This window comes from Gopherus flavomarginatus, chromosome 9 (assembly GCF_025201925.1).
Source record: "Gopherus flavomarginatus isolate rGopFla2 chromosome 9, rGopFla2.mat.asm, whole genome shotgun sequence".
Lineage (NCBI taxonomy): Eukaryota > Metazoa > Chordata > Testudines > Testudinidae > Gopherus > Gopherus flavomarginatus.
The window spans coordinates 43208580-43220246 of NC_066625.1; the positions used below are offsets into that span (position 1 = coordinate 43208580).

The following is an 11667-nucleotide window of genomic DNA, read 5'->3' on the forward strand; positions in this document are numbered from 1 at the left end:
CATTTGGGCTCAGACTGGAGCCCAGGCTCAGAGACCCTCTCCCCTCATGGGGTCTCGGAGGCTGGGCTCAAGCCCAAGTGTCTACACTGTAATTTTATAACCCTGCAGCACAAACCCCACAAGCCTGAATCAGCTGACCCAGGGTTTGAGAATAGTGACTTGGGTGTGTTAATGGCAGTGTAGACGTAATGCTAGGCTATGCCCACACTGCAATGAAACACCCAGGGCTTCCCCATGCCAGATCAGGCTCCTGGGGCTTGGGCAATGGGGTGGTAAATTTGCAGTGTAGACGTGTCGGCTCAGGCTCAATACTGGGGTCTGGGACCCCCCAAGGATGGGAGGGAGTTTAGCAAGCAAAAAAGATAAAATGGCAGTGGAGAATTACCTTGGACCCAATGGCATTTCTCCATTGGTCTGTCTGCTTTGGGGCAGGGACAATAACACGTCCTGCTGCATTCGTTATTTCAAAGGGCGGTTTAGGATTTTCATTCTCAGACACTGGGTACAAAGCAGGACTCAACCCTCGATGCAAACTAAACGAGCTGCCCACAGATTCTGGTAGCCAGAATGAGCGTTTGGTGTGAGAGCTCCGATCTGCCCCTGTCCCAGAGGGAGGAGGTCATCTGCAAGGGGACTGGACCACTAACCTATCAGCTCCTGACTCCCAAACTTTCAGTAACTCTATTATCAGTGACCGTGAGCATAATTTAAACCATAAGAAAAACCACACTGGGTTAGACCAAAGGCCCATCTAGCTCTGAATCTTGTCTTCTGACAGTAGCCAATACCAGGTGCCCCAAAAGCTACTCCCCCAGGCACCACTGGGAGTTGGACTCAGGATCCCTTGCTTACAAGGCAAGTGTTTTAGCCAGCTGAGCCATGCTGCCTGCATGTAGCTAAAACACACTGTCTGACCACACCTGAGTCACTGACATCTCCACCAAGCCCTGAAAAGCTTTGCTTGTGTTTGGATTCTGCAAAGCAGAGGAGCAGATGAGGTTTTCCTTGCAAGTTGTGTGTGTGTGTGTGTGTGTGTGAATCTTTGGCCAGGTCTGCACTACAAAGTTATTTTAGCATCATTACATTGCTGAGGTGCGTGAAAAACACACAACGCTCCCTCGGTCACCAGCTTTTGGCTGGTGCACACACTGCAATGCCACATCTGGCCACAAAACTGCCGTTTTGGTGACAAAATAAAACCACCTCGACGAAAGGCCTAGAGCTTTTTGCAGCAAACTTAAAGTGACAGAGTGCCAGCGTAGATGCTGCTGTTCATTACATAACTGTAACTGGCCTCCAGAAGTATCCCACAATGCCCTCCATGAACTCACCTGCCCTGCATTCTGCTACAGAGCCATGTGGCCCTCGCCTTTCATAGCTCCAGGAAGTTCTGGCAGCTGAGTCTGCTGCTCTGCTCCAGCAGCCAGGCGCAAATCTCTGCCGTGGATGCTGCTCACTCCCACCCTGCAAACACAGAGCAGGTGGCAGGAGCTTCCTTACAGTGGGGGCGGCGGGGCATTGGCATCTGAACTGTGATGCCCCCATAACACCCCTTCCTTCAAGGAGGCTCTTACATTCTAAACAGGGACGGCTGTTTTCTAGTAAAATCACTAAAAGGGAAGGAGAAAACTCGAAAGAGGTTCCTCCTGGTGCTCACGTCCATGAACCTGAATACTCTCTCAGTCCTCAAAGAGAGACCTGGAGAAGGAGACTTGCTAAAGCGAAGCAAAGCCACAGGGGTCTCTGAGGATTCCCTGGCCCCTTGCCCCGTCCTGCCTGGCTGATGTCAGCATCTCTCTGTGAGGTCACCACCTTCCCACCACCTTGAACCAATAGTCTGAGGTCCTGCAAAAGGCCTTTATGATGTCACTGCCACACCTCTTCCTTGCTGTACCAATGTCCTGCTCCTGGCCAGGCCCTTTGGAGGTCTGAGCTACTCCCCACTCAAGGCAAGAAGTGTCTTCGGTGCTCCCTACCCCTGTTCCATATGTTAAACCATTGAATACCTTATTTTTTATTGCATTTGTAGCTCATGTCATGATTTCAATGCACAATCTGGACGCATGATTTTCTCTATCATATAAGACAATACATTTTCATACTAGGATGTGTAAACCTGTATTTATTCATGCCATATATAAGAAAATAAAACAAATTCATTTCCTCTAAGCATATGGAAACTTTTTAATTTTCACAGTAACTGAAATGTACAAACACCTAGAAATGGAACTGTCACCAGCACAGGGTTGGCCAGTATTAAATAGTGTTACAGTAGGAGACAGAGTTAGGATGTTAACCCCAGGCCTTTTGTTCAAAGGTCGTGTCTCTCGCCTTCCCCCATGAACTGAAGCGCAGCATTCGAGAGATCCAGAGACTAGCTGATGACATTTACGAGTGCTAAAATAGCAAGCGCTGTCCATCCTGCATTGGCCAGTGGTGACTGGAGAGCTGGTTTGTTGAGAATAAGCTTCAAGGTGAGAAGCAGCAGCCCAAAGTGGGCCCCTACAAGTGCTGAAGTGGCTCAGTTGAGAGAGCGTTAGACTGGAAATTGAAAGGTCCCTGGTTTAATTCCAGGCTTCAACAGCCTCTTTGATCCCTCTCTGTGCAGCTGTGGGCTGTTTCCTGGCAACACAGCAGTCCCTTTACGTAATGCAAGTTCTTTCTTTCAGGCTTTGCTGCGGGGAAAGGCAGCATTGGCTTCTGTAGCCAGCTGGCCCTCCTGAACTTTCTTTCTTCTCTTGCTCTTTCTCAGCAAGGGGAAGGAAAAGAAGCTCCCCCTCAAGCTGGAGTCACGAGGGGGATGTAAGGACGACTTCCTGAGTGCCAGCTCCAGTCCTCTGCTCTGCCAGCAGACCCATCGAAGAGCTGCCGCCATTTTCTCCAGGTTCTCCCCTCGGTGTGTGCCAGGGTGAGCACCACCAAAGTGCAGGGAATTTGAGGGCAGGGCAGAAAAGCGCACTGTGATGGAGTTTCTGTAGTGTGGTGGTTCTCACATTTGCCTAACCTGCAAAAGGGCCTCAGCCCCAAACCTGGCAGAAACGTAGTGGCTTCCTTTTCCCAGCTCCCCTTGCTGTCCAGCAAGGCCTCCTCCTTCTGCCACTGGCCTGTCCCTGGGATAACCCCAACCTCCGCACAATAGAGGGTGGTGATATCAGTGGAGAAAATACCTTGGCGTCAGCCTGGGGAAGCTGGAGGAATTAGGCCAGTTGAACCCATGGAAGTGCACTTGGCTGCTGGGAGGTAGAATCTTGTTTCTGCCTCTTGGCATTCCAGGGGTGGCTACTTGCAGCCCAGGAAAAGTTGTGGGGTTCTGGGTGGAAGGAAAACAAGTTAAGGGTTAATGTCTCTTTTACCTGTAAAGGGTTAACAAACAGGGACCCAAACACCTGACCAGAGGACCAATCAGAAGACAAGATACTTTCAAATCTTGTGTGGAAGGAAGCCTTTGTTTGTGGGTTTTGGGTTTAGCTTTGTTGTCTCTGGGTCCTGGACGGGGCTAGAGGTGCAACCAGGTTTCTGCCAATCTCCCTGCTACAGTCTCTTATCTATTCAGAATTGTAAGTAAGAAAAGGCGGCCATAGTCTTTTAATTTGTTTTTTTTTTCTATTTGCATATGTGTACTTGCTGGAATAGCTTAAATTGTGTTTCTGCTGGAGAAAGTTTCTTTCTATTGTTTATAAGTTGAAAGACCCTGTAACTTTTTACCATCTAAAGTGCAGAGATAAACCTTTTACTTTTTTCTTTCTTTTTTATTAAAAGTTTTTCTTTTTAAGACCTGTTTGATTTTTTTCCCAGTTGAGGTTCTAGGGAATTGAGTCTGTATATTCCAGGGAATTGGTGGGGAGAAGGGAAGGATAAATTTCCTCTTTGTGTTAGATTCATGCAGCTTGATTCTGTATTGCCTCTGGGTGAGGGGGAAGCAGGGAGGGAAAGGTAAATTTCCTCTTTGTGTTAGAGTCACGGAACTTGAATCTGTATTGCCTCTGGGAGAAGGGGAGAGAGAAACTTGATCTCTCTGTGTTGTGTTTCAAGGAATTGAATCATGGTATCTCCTAGTGTACTCAGGCAGGAAAGATCTGGGAGGAGGTAAAGAGATGAGAGGGAATGGTTTATTTCCCTTTGTTGTGAGACTCAAGGAATCTGGGTCTTGGAGTCCCCTGGGAAGGTTTTGGGGAGACCAGAGGGTATCAGGCCCTAGAAATTCCTGATTGGTGGCAGCGCTGCAGAATCTAAGCTGGTAATTACGCTTAGAGGACTTTATGCTTGTACCCATATCCTGCCCGCTAAGGTCCAGATTTGGGAATTATACTATGACACGAGTAGGCTGCTTTCTGGCAAGATGGTTTTCTGTTTTAGGCTTGGGAGAAGCCTGCGAGAAGAGTTGTTCCAGTGAGAACCGCTGCTCCGTTCTTGCTGACCTGGGGGTGCCAGTGAAAGCTTGTGAGGGGGCAGGTGCTGGCTTGAGTGAATGGGATATAGGAAACCCTAGCCTGCCCCTCCAGGCCAAGTCCACTGCTTGTCTCCTGCTTTGTGACATCCAGATTTAAATCTTCCCAGCATGTGCTGTGGCTCGTGTATTAAGCCTTCCTGGTGGGCCTGGTCTTTGCCAAAGTAAGTCAGCTGGGAGTGCATTGGATTGAAGATCTAAAGGCTTCTGGTTTGATGCCAAGCTTTAGCACCCCCTTCACCCTGGATGTGTTGTGCTGAGCTTTCTTCTGGGTGTGCAGCTGTGCCCTGAACTTGTGATTTTTCCTTATTTCACAGACAACACTTGCAGAGGGCGGGTGTGGGGTCATGTGCCCCACCTGGGTTAGCTATCGCCTGCTACATTATGTGGTGCTGCCAGGCTCCCTCGCTCCTGCTGAAGACAGCCCAGAGCCCTTTAAATCCCGGCTGTGGTTGAGATTTAAAGGGCTCAGAGCTCCCCATTGCTGCGGGCAGCCCAAAGTCCTTTGAATCCCGACTGCGGCTCTGGTGGCTGGGCTAGGGCCAGGATTTAAAGGTCTTGGGGCTCCCCTCAGTGGCAGGAGCTCTGGGCCCTTTAAATCCTTGCCCCGGCCCCGCAAAGCTCGGGGTTCCCCCTGGCGGCCAGAGCCCTGGGCCCTTTAATTTGCCCCTGAGCCCCAGGGGTCTCCCAGCCACCTCTGCAGCTGGGAGCCCTTGGTTAGTTTAAAGGCTCTGGGTCTCCCAGCCACAGCTGGTTCCCCAGGGCGTTTAACTCTTGAGAGACCACGCCTCTTCTGGATGAGGCCACGCCCCCTCAGGACTCCCGCAGTACCGGTAAGTCCTGTAAGTTACTTTCAGCCCTGTACCCAGCCAATGCAGTGTGAGGGCTGAGTCTTGTATCTCTGCACCCTGGGTCCAGGGCATGCACTCTCTCTCGCCTCCTCTGCTGTGTAGAATCTGGCCCTGCTGCAGAGTGTCCCCCATGAGCCACCAACTTCCAGGACAGCAGGTTCAGCCCTCAGAGCAGGGACTTGCAAATGGTGGGGATGTAGCTCAGTGATAGAGCACATGCTTTGCCTGTATGAGGCCCTGGGTTCAATCTCCAGGTTTGTTTTTTCACACTACAGCTTTGCTCATGCCCATCTCGGATGTGACCCAGCATCTCCCTCCCCGAGTTTCAATCCTGTTCAGTGAGGGGCAAGTGACAATTGCATGGAAGGTCTGGGGGGATGGGGAGGGGGTTGCTCTTAAGTCACCTCGGTATGTTTAAGATTCCCACCCGCTGTGCTGGGTGGGACAATGGTAGATGAGAAAGGCGAATCCTCCAGCACTGGAGGGAAAGATCCCATCTGCACAGCCCGAGGGGCAAGGAAACAAAGGGGCCGTCAGTGCTCAGAGAGGAGAGTGGTCAGTGATTTACACCCCCCAGGGGACACTGACTTTTTGAGGCGGGTGCAGCTGCCTTGAGATGGTGCTGACGATGGATAGAAAAAAGGCTGGAGTCAGTGACAGATGGGACCACAGAAGGGGAAGGGAATGGCAGCCCCACAGAAGGTCCTGGGTGCTCAGATGACCCAGTTATTGCACCCTGGCCTGTCCTAGAGATAGAAAAGACCCAGAGGGACCCAGCTCCCCTACAGTGATCCCATGGACAAGAACCTGGTTGGGAGTGAGGTGAAGGTTCCCTCTGGGCAAAGGGCAGCTGAAATCCCTCAGTGTTCTGGAAATTAAGAAATGAATGCTTCAAACCCTGCACGGGTGTGGGCTGAGGTGCATCAGCAGAAGGTTGGGCTGGACAGGGGTGGCAGGTTTATATAATTTTTGGTGGTTCCCAGAATGGGACCAAGTTCTGCCCCACCCCACACCTGTGTAAGGCTCTGGGAGAGAGTTTGGGAGTGGGAGGGAGAGGGGTTGGGCTCTAGGAAAGACTTTTGGTGCACAGTCTGGGCTCAGTCAGAGGGTTGAGGTGCAGGAGTGGGTGTGGTGGGCAGGGTCCTGGAGGGAGTTTGGGTGCGGATATGGGGTTTGAGTTGGAGCAGGGTGTGTAGGGTGCAGGAGAGGGTGAGGGGTGCAGCATTTACCTCGGGCATTTTCCGAAAGCAACCTGCACCTCTCTCTGGAAGCCTCTAAGCAAGAGGGCTGGGAGTGTCTCTGTGCACCGCTGCCAGTAGACTCTACCCCACAGCTCCCATTGCCACAGAAGGCAGAGTTGGCACTCGGGGAGACCCACCCACACACACCCCAGGGGTTTCAGTGGCATGCCAGCTGCTTCCAAGGGTGGTGTGCCACACGGAGCAAGGACAAGCAGAAAGCTGCCTTAGCCCCCTTGGGCTGGTGGTGGTGGCGGCGGGGGTCCCTGGGCCATTTTAAATTGTCCATAGGCAGCAGGCAGGACCAGAGGGGACACTCCCAAGGCCAAACATTGCTTTGCACAATGATCAGTCTTGGAAGAGGACAGAAATGAAAAGGCAGTAGAACCTAAGGAATGAAAAGCCTCCGGATTCTTGTGTGTGCACTGACTCTGAAGAGAAACTGTAATTTGACTCGCTTTGTGTCTGCAACCGCTAAAATATCAAGGCAAAATCATTCCAGTGATTGTGACACTGGTTTGAGGAGGCTTCTGTGTTATTAAAATGTAACTAGCATGTTAGGGTCTGTCTTGTTCAGGGATGAGAAGATGTTCTTTTTCAGGGATCTCAGACGAGAACTGGGGCACAACACCTGGTTTGTTTAGGCCACAAAAATGGAGGAACCTCATCTCTCCTGCTGGCAAAGAAACCCAGATACCTAAAAGACAGGGACTCACATCCCTAAATGGGCTTTAAAAAGTTAGACCCTGACCATTTCTTGTTTCCGCAGACTAGACACTTTAGCAAACTTTAGAATTCCTTGGTGCTAAACACTGTGAAACTCCCCTTTCTCCTTCACACATGGCTTTAACGCCTCTTATCTCACTCAGGCTCATGACTGCCCAGAGTTGGAGAACTGTCCCTGTTCCCATTGGAAAGATGGGGAGGAGCCTGAGGTACAGAGAAGGGAAGTGACCTACCCAAGGGCATACACAGAAAGGTGGTGTCAGAGCCAGAAAGAGAAGCCAACACTCCTGACTCCTGTTCTAAAGGACAAACCGTCCCCCTCCCCCCTAGAGGTAGGGATAGAGCCCAGGAATCGAGATGGTGGGGAAATTTCATTGAAACCGTCTCTGTCAGAAAATCCCATTCAGACTAAACCGGTTTGTTTCTCAAAATCATAATAAGTGGGATGAAAGTTCTTTGCAAAAGTAAAGCATCTCCTGTTTGTCACAGTGTGTTAAATTGTCTCATCACACTCAAACAGGAAAGACTTAAAAGCTTAAAGCTCCAACATTGGATAAGATGCTTCAGTTTGAGCTAAGTCGTTGCTGCTTTTACCAATTTCAAAATTAAAAAAAAACAAATAAAATAGACTGTTTCAGCTATTCTATGTGTTAATGTGCTCTGAGTAAACGTGATAGGACACCTCATATTATGCCCTACTCCTAGTGACACTCTCCAATGGATACCCATCACCCACCCACTGTGAGGTAGGTAGGAGTAGATCATTATTATCCCTTCTTAAAAGATGGAGAATCTCAGGCTGAAAAAGAGAATTGATTTGTCTCAGGTCACACAGCCAGTCAGGCTGGGCTGGGACGGCAGGGGGTGTGTGGGTGGGGGAGCACTGGTGGGCGGGGAGGGGAGAGCCCAGAGCTGGGGCAGCAGTTGTGTGGAGGGGAGAGCCCAGGGCTGGGATGGCAGGGGGATGCGGATGGGAGGAGGCCCAGAATTGGAGTGCCAGGGGGTGCAGGTGGGGGGGGAGCCCAGGGCTTGGGCAGCAGGGGAGTGTGTGTGGGGGCCCAGGGCTGGGGTGGGGGCAGCCAAAATTTGTTTTGCTTGGGGCGGCAAAAGACCTAGAGCCAGCCCTGCCTGCATGCACTATGAGGTAGGTAAGAGCAGATCATTATTATCCCTACTTGAAAGAGGGAGAAGCTATGTCTGAGAAAGGAGAATTGACTTGTGTTAGGTCACACAGCCAGTCAGAGGCAGAGTTGGGAATAGGCCCCCAGAGCCCTGATTTTCAAACTAAGCATCGGATCTTGAATTTCAGACACTGAATGACCTGAATAAAGTGTTCTCAGATGAGCTCCAGACCAATGACAGTGACAGTAATTATTCAGCAAGTATTTGAGGAGAACTGCAATGTTAGAGAGAATCATGAACTGCTCAGAGACAATTAATGCAGAGAAGCAGCAAAACTCATCAAACTCAGAACTGGTTCTGACTTATTTCCTTGGTCTTAAAAGAGAACAACAAGGACCTGAGTCTCCTCCCTGTCAATAACCCCCTGCTCAGCCAATCAGGGTAGAGACTGAGGACGGGAGGCTGAGGGTTCTCACCAAAGAGCCCAAAGGATGGCCCAGGTCACTGGTGGGGATCACTGTCCGAGCCCTAGTTCAGCCTCACATTTTTGGGTGGACCTTCCACAGTGAGAACTGCAGAGCACTGTCCCGCAACACACACACACACAGACACACACACACACACACACACACACACCCCTCTCCTGCTGTTGGGAGGGGAACAGGAGAAAGGAGAAAAGCAAGAGACGAAGAGAAAGGAGGGAGGGAGGGATGGAGGAAAAGGTGAAACAAAAAGGACAAACCCTAGTGTCCCCAGTGATTCTAAGGGACAAAATCCCAGGTGTGGAATAAAATTCTGCCTCCTTAAGCTCGTGTTTTCCATGCCTAGAATTCAACTGTCACCAGATGGATCAGACTGAACAGGTTTCAAACCTCCAGGAGGCTCTTACCTTCTAAACAGGCACAGCTGTTTTCTAGTAAAATCACTACAAGGGAACGAGAAAACTTGAAAGAGGTTCCTCCTGGCGCTCACGTCCGTGAACCCGAATAATCTCTCAGTCCTCAAAGAGAGACCTGGAGAAGGAGACTTGCTGAAGCAAAGCCACAGGGGTCTCTGAGGTTTCCCTGGTCCCTCGCCCCTGTCCTGCCTGTCTGATGTCAGCATCTCTCTGTGAGGTCACCACCTCCCCACCACCTTTGACCAATAGTCTGAGGTCCTGCAAAAGGCCTTTGTGATGTCACTGTCACCATCCTCCCTTGCTGTGCCAATGTCCTGCCCCTGGCCAGGCACTTTGGAGGTTTGAGCTACTCCCTGTGGATCACCTCACTCAAGGAGCGTTCGTTCTAGGCAGCAAGCCGTTAGACAGGAAAACATCAGACGCTGCTCCCAATGCTACACTCAGTTTTTCAGTAATTAGTCGACTTTATGGCCAAAAGAGACCAGTAGAGCATCTGATCTGACCCCCTGCATATCACAGGCCTTCTGTATGACACAAGAGCTACTTTTGGGGCAAACCCATTCCAGAAAAGCATCTAGTCTTCATTGACTGACATCAGGAGATGCTGAATCCACCACTTTCCTTGGTAGCTTGTTCCTGTGGTGAATCATCCTCACTGTTGACTATTTGGGGCTTAATTGTAACATGAATTTGTCTCTTTTCACCTTCCAATCATTGGGTCTTGTTATGTCTTTCTCTGCTCGATTAAAGAGCCCTTTAACACCCAATCTTTTTTCTCCATTAAAGCACTTCAACACTTCAATGAAATCACCTTTCAATCTTCTTTTGAGAAGCTAAAAAGGTTGAGCTCTTTCAATAGCTCACTAGAAGGCATTTTTCTCCAGCCCTCAGAACATTTGGTGGCTCTTTGCTGCTTCAGCTCCAATTTCACAACATCTGTTTCAAATGAGGACACCAAAACTGGAGGCAGTATTCCAGTATCAGTCTCACTGACACCGTGTCACCTCCTGTGGCGTTATTGACATAATCTTTAACTGTATAGATCACTGTTGCAGCCACTGTTCTATATTTGTAACCAAAATTGTAGAAAGGTTGTTGTGTAAGGGGTCTATGGAGAGGTTCTGATTGGTTGATTATAATGATGCTATCTCTAGATGTGTATCATTTTTGTAGTTGACGTCATGAATATTGGCTCTATGCTGTCCCTATTTCAAACTTGTGCTCTGCTTCCGGGGAACACCCCAGCCAGACAAGTTGGTTTCAGTTCTGCCTAGCCTGCCTGATGGCCCATTAAGGACCATCAGCTATACAATCGACCCATTGAGAGAAGGCAGATACGCCTTGTGACTCAGCAAGGTATGCAGGGACCTGCCTATGGACAGAACTCCAAGGTTTTTCTATGCCAAGTGCTAGATAGAGTGTCCTTGGGACAAAGAAAGCAAAGACCACATGGCAAGAGACTATAAAATGTTGATGCCTCGTCTCCAATCCTGCTTCATACCTCTGGAGGGACATTGCTACAAACTGAATCTCTATACAAAGGACTGAATGACCCATCCTAGCTGTGGATGGACTCCAGAGACTTGATTTGAACCTGCAGTTTATTCCATCACTGCTACAAGCCTGAACCAAGAACTTTGCCATTACTGTACGTGAAGGGTTAAAATGCATGTGCATTTTGTATAACAACCTGGTCTATGGATTGTGCCAGCTCTTTTCCAGACCCAAAGTCCAGAGTAGGGTCAAGGGACGAGAAGCCTAGCAAATAGTGACCAGCTAAAAGAAAGCTGGGTTAACAGAAAGCCTTGTTTGCTAAGATAGGCTTGGTCAGCAAATTGCCAGGTGTTGGAGCTAAGAACTAAAGAATTGTGTCTTATTCAGAGTTGCAGATTGAACAAAGAATCCCTGTTCCTATTGTGTCAGTCTCTTCTGTAGGGAGACGTTCTTCCCAGAGATCCAACCTTGAGTTTATGAAAAGTTGGCACATGTCAGTATAAGATATGGCATCCTTCCACCTCCCTTCCCAAAGACAAATGCCTGCCTTCAGAAAACACAAAACAATCTTTATTGCCATATACTTTCACTGTTTCTTTGCTTTAACCCCTAGGAAATGTACCTGTTGGACAGTCAAAGGAGTTGCTCCATTCCTATGGACCCCAAATCAGAATTCAACATATATATTTTATACTAATAACGTTTTATCAAAGTGTTAATGAAATGTTAACTTACTAACTTGAGATCAACGGTGGAGACATTATGTAACCTGTTAACCATTGGCTACTGTGCTATCTTGTCTTGCAGCAAAACCTATCCCAGGGTTTGGTCCCCCTCCTGAGACCCCCCACTGTAACTGCCTCCCTAGGACCCTGCCCCCTACCTGTCCCC

General features: G+C 49.4%; 1 non-coding gene across 1 annotated transcript; it reads left to right on the forward strand.

Moving 5' to 3' along the window:
- Positions 1–2510: 2510 nt before the first annotated feature.
- Positions 2511–2583, forward strand: TRNAS-GGA (transfer RNA serine (anticodon GGA)). The gene has a single exon. It is a non-coding gene; the product is annotated as a tRNA-Ser (tRNA).
- The last annotated feature ends 9084 nt before the right edge of the window (positions 2584–11667 follow it).